We start from the raw sequence: 4,699 nt of genomic DNA on the forward strand, positions 1-4,699 counted from the left end.
GCCGGCGATGCAGGCAGAGGATTAACCTACTGCATCGTGGTGCCGGCCCTTAAATAAATATTAAAAAAAAAAAAAATCTGACAAAGAGTGCATATTCAAAATACACAAAGGTTCCCAAAAATCAACAACACTGAACAACTCAACAAAAGCAGGTAACTACATGGACAGCTGACCAAAGCAAATATCAAGCTGTCAATAATCACGTGAAAAGATGGCCCATAGCGTATACCATTGGGAGACTGGGCAGTCCACCCCGAGGAGCCGGCACTGCGCACACTGGGGTCGCCACACTCCACAACAGGAATGGAACGGCCACTGCTGCCAGAAGAGGAAGCACAGGCGGCCTCGCTCGCCGCCAGCAGGAGGCAGCACGGCACGGCCACTTGGGAAAGACGTCCTGGCAGTTTTGCCAGTGTGAAACAGGTGTCACTCACAGCCCAACAGTCACACCCCTACATTCCTGTACTTATACTGCTGTGTAAAAATCACCTGGTCAGTTTGTTCAAACTTACAGTAGCAGGGCTGTCTGTCAACAGCAGAGGCTGTAACTGGCCTGGGGTGAGCCGTCCACCGGTGTACTCAGCAAGGTCTGTAAAAACAGCAAAAAGTTATTTCCCTACACACTTTACTTGCAACCCAAACGCTGGGGGAAACCTCCCACACCCACCAGTCCTCCAGGTCCCTGGACACCAACAGGGAGTCAGGATAAAGGCACCGCAGCACCGGGCTGCCCCTCCCGCCGCAGACGCCACATGCAAGCAGGGGGTCCCCAGTTAACACAGACGGGGGCTCACACCACCCCCACTCGGGCTCCATCACGGCTCTGGTGGCTCACAGGACTCGGAAAACACTTCCAAATTCTCACGACCTAAAGGCGCTGCTATGAAGAGGTTATTTGTTTCTACCCACTACTTGTTGATTTTTTTTTTTTTTTGACAGGCAGAGTTAGTGAGAGAAAGAGACAGAGAGAAAAGTCTTCCTTCCGTTGGTTCACCCTCCAAATGGCTGCTATGGCCAGCGTGCTGCGCCGATCCGGAGCAACCGGGACAGAATCCGGCGCCCCGATCGGGACTAGAACCCGGTGTGCCGGCGCCGCAGGCGGAGGATTAGCCTAGTGAGCCACGGTGCTGGCCTTGACTTCTTTATTTAGTGGAGGGATAAGCTTGTGACCATGAAGGAAACTGAATGTCACTGTAGAAACCCTAAGAAACACAAGAGAGGCCAGCGCTGTGATGCAGTGGGCTAAAGGCCTGGCTTGCAGCACCAGCATCCCATACGGGTGCTGGCTTGAGTCCTGGCTGCCCCACTTCTGATCCAGCTCCCTAATGCGCCTGGGTGGCCCAAGTCCTTGGGCCCCTGCACCCACATAGGAGATCCTGAAGAAGCTCCTGGCTCCTGGCTTTGGATCAGCTCAGCTCTGGCCATTGCGGCCATTTTGGGAGTACACCAATGAATGGAAAACCCCTCTCTCTCTCTGCCTCTCTCAATGCTCTTCCAAATAAATAAAATAAATTAAAAAAAAAAAGGCAAGAAGAAAATGAGGAGGGAGAATGGTGGACAAGGAGGGAGGGTGGGAAGCTGTACACACGAAACACAGGACATTGTTCACTTTCTATAAATTCAGGAAAGTAAAGAAAATTCTGTTAAGAAAGCCGATTATAAAAAGAGGTTATCTGGGCCGGCGCCGTGGCTCAATAGGCTAATCCTCCACCTAGCGGCGCCGGCACACTGGGTTCTAGTCCCGGTCGGGGGGCCAGATTCTGTCCCAGTTGTCCCTCTTCCAGGCCAGCTCTCTGCTGTGGCCAGGGAGTGCAGTGGAGGGTGGCCCAAGTCCTTGGGCCCTGCATCCCATGGGAGACCAGGAGAAGCACCTGGCTCCTGCCATCGGATCAGCGCAGTGTGCTGGCCGCAGCGCACCGGCCACAGCGGCCATTGGAGGGTGAACCAACGGCAAAGGAAGACCTTTCTCTCTGTCTCTCACTGTCCACTCTGCCTGTCAAAAAAAAAAAAAAAAGGTTATCTGAACATGACTGGACAGAGAGGGTTCCGTCTTCACAGTTGCTGTGCAAATCTAAAACCAACAGGAAGCAACAACTGGTAAACCCTGGTGCTTTGGGCAGACGTCTGAGTGCTTACTTACATGCAACACTGAAATAACAAGGCTGCACAGACGGATCAGCAGAGACAACGCACCGCAAAGCTCTCCCCGGACCTCAGCGTTCCCTCGGCTCTACCCGAGTGTGTTTTACACAAGCCCAGGGCCCAGGGGGAACTCAATCCACATTGTGGCTTACACGAAAGCTCACTAGAGTTTCGTGTTTCACCCGTCTCTGCTTGCAGACTCACAGTATGATCCGCCCCATTAAAAACACGCTGGCAATCAAACCGACTTCCCGGACAGCAAAAATGTGCCTTTGCCATTGGCACGACAGGAACCAAAGGCTAGCTGGGAGGGATGTAACTGAAAGTCTCACGGCGTCTGCAAACCCAACCTCGGGGTTCTGGGTGGCAGCCTTTACCGCAGCGCCTGGGGTCAAATCCTGGCTCCAGCCCGCGAGACAGCAGGTGCCGGCTCCAGGGCCGGGGACCGAGCTCCGGGGTTCCCGCTGGACCCGGCCGGTGGGCCTCTGGGGAGCGAACCAGCAGATGGACAACCATCTCTGTGTCTGCCCGCCCCCCCCCCCCCCCCCCCCCCCGTCACTCAGCCTTCCGAAACGCCCACAAGCCTCTCCCGGAGCACTCGCGGCCCGCTCAGCCGGCCAGGTGGAGTCTCTGCCCGGCCTCAGCTCCGCGGCTTCCTTTAGCCCCAAGTTCCTGGCTTCCCGAGGCACTGACTTTCCCGCAGCCGGCGCGGCCCAGGCGGGCGACCCCCGCTGAGGTGGGCTGGGACCCCTACAGAGGACACGCGGACAGCAGCAACACTGGCGTCTCCCTGAACTGGTCCTGAGAAGGAAGCTCCCTGCCCCGCCGTGGCCTCAGACTCCAGCTGTCGCCAGGCTGCGGCGCCTCCCCAGTGTTACTCCCGGTCCCCCCAGGGGAGACCACCGCGCACAGAACTGCCCTTCAGCCCAGACAGGGTGTACGCCCCCTGGTGGCCGGGGTTCGCAGCGCAGGAGCTCCGTGTGCTCTCTGCACAGTGGCCGGGCGCCCCCTGGCGGCAGTCCCAGTGATCCTGAAACTCACTCCTCTGTCCCAAGCCAACTGGAAGACAAAACAGAAGCCAACAATTTGTGTCTTGATCAAAGTGGATGCTAATGCGCCTGGGAAAGCAGCAAAGGATGGCCCAAGTGCCTGGGTCCCTGCCACCCCCTTGGGAGACTGGGATGAGACTCCAGGCTCCTGACTTCAAGGTGGCAGGGGGCCAAAGACTTGAACCACCATCTGCTGTCTCCCAAGGTGCCATTAGCAGGAACCTGGAATTGGTGACAGCCAGAACTCAAACTCGGGAACTCTCATGGGGGATGCCGGCATCGCAAAGCTTGTATGTATGTGTGCATATGCATGTATATATGTATGCATGCATGTATGTAATGCGGGAGGGAGATGAGGGGCACATTTTCTATCGTATTTGGTCACTCACTAAACTGTGCAGACTCCTTTACTAGGTCTCTCCATTTCACTGAGTCGCTGCCGTCTTCAGACACACTAACCCGCCACCGCAGCTACAACTACCCCTTGTTTTCTTACGTGTTTTTGTTTCTTCCAGCCTGTCCCAGGTTTTCTCAACGACTTAACGGCTCTCTGTAAGCCACAAACAAGTCCTGCCTTAACTATGTTTGAGGTTTTTAAGTCTATCTTTTCCACAGCGAAGCCTCTGCCTGTCAGAAATCTTACAGTTCTGAAATTGCTCCTTTCTTTAATTAGCCCATTAGAGTAATATTTGCGTTACTCAACGTGTATTTTTGCTATCACCAACACTAGGTCAAAAACAGTTAAGGACGGTTTTCCTTGCAATGCTGGCGTTCAAAAGGTGCTTTGTAGGTTAAAGGCATGTAACAGTCTGTTCCTGGGATCCTGCTTGACACACATTAACACGCACGCGCTGCAACCCTGTTTAGAAATTAGGATGTTGCAGCTTCGTACAAGGACACAGTAGCCAGTCAATGTAACTGAACCTAAACCTTGGCCAAGTGCACGTTTTCGCCACGTTGTTGCCTCATAGCTGCTGGGATGCTGTACACAAACCGCGCGCGTGGAAGCAGTGTACATGCGCATTATGCCAAAGACGGCTTAATGTAGTACAACAGAATTCCTCAGCAACCCCTCCCAGATGCAGACCAAGGTACTCGGTAAGGAACTGCAGGAACGCGCTCCGGCGTTCCACTCCCGCAGCTCCCTACCTCGGTACCCGCAGCTACTGCGGCCAGTGCACAGCCTGCACTGATAACCCCGCGGCCACGTGCTGCTGGCCACGTGCTCTTGGGACGGGCCAGTTTGCGTCACGTGACACAGCAGGCAGGGCCCCGCCCCGCCCCCGCTCTCAGCTGTGACATCCCCAAAGATGCCTGATTACTTTCCCTGACTACCTTTGCCAGAAAGCTGATCCAACCACAGATGAAAGCAGATAGAGAAATCAGAACGAGGATTTCTCTCTTGAGTTTGCCTGATCGGTTGCTCCGTCACGGCTAGAGCAGTTTTACAGCGCTACCTTCCCCTGATTGATCAGGCGTTTACCTGGGCAGCTCTCCCTGCTCGGCCT

At 54.9% G+C, this 4,699-nt stretch overlaps 1 long non-coding RNA gene across 2 annotated transcripts in view; it reads right to left on the minus strand.

Moving 5' to 3' along the window:
* The window catches only part of LOC127484130 (uncharacterized), a 49,620-nt gene extending 45,201 nt beyond the window's left edge, over nt 1–4,419 (minus strand). The window contains exons 1-2 of one of the 2 annotated variants that reach the window (XR_007910892.2): nt 4,341–4,413; nt 513–589 (exon numbers count right to left, since the gene is read on the minus strand). This is a non-coding gene — a long non-coding RNA (uncharacterized lncRNA). Of the gene's footprint in view, nt 1–512; nt 590–4,340 lie in introns of both variants that reach the window. The other variant, XR_007910891.2, reaches the window with a different exon arrangement.
* Between the last annotated feature and the right edge of the window lie 280 nt (nt 4,420–4,699).

Source organism: Oryctolagus cuniculus, chromosome 15, assembly GCF_964237555.1.
Source record: "Oryctolagus cuniculus chromosome 15, mOryCun1.1, whole genome shotgun sequence".
NCBI lineage: Eukaryota > Metazoa > Chordata > Mammalia > Lagomorpha > Leporidae > Oryctolagus > Oryctolagus cuniculus.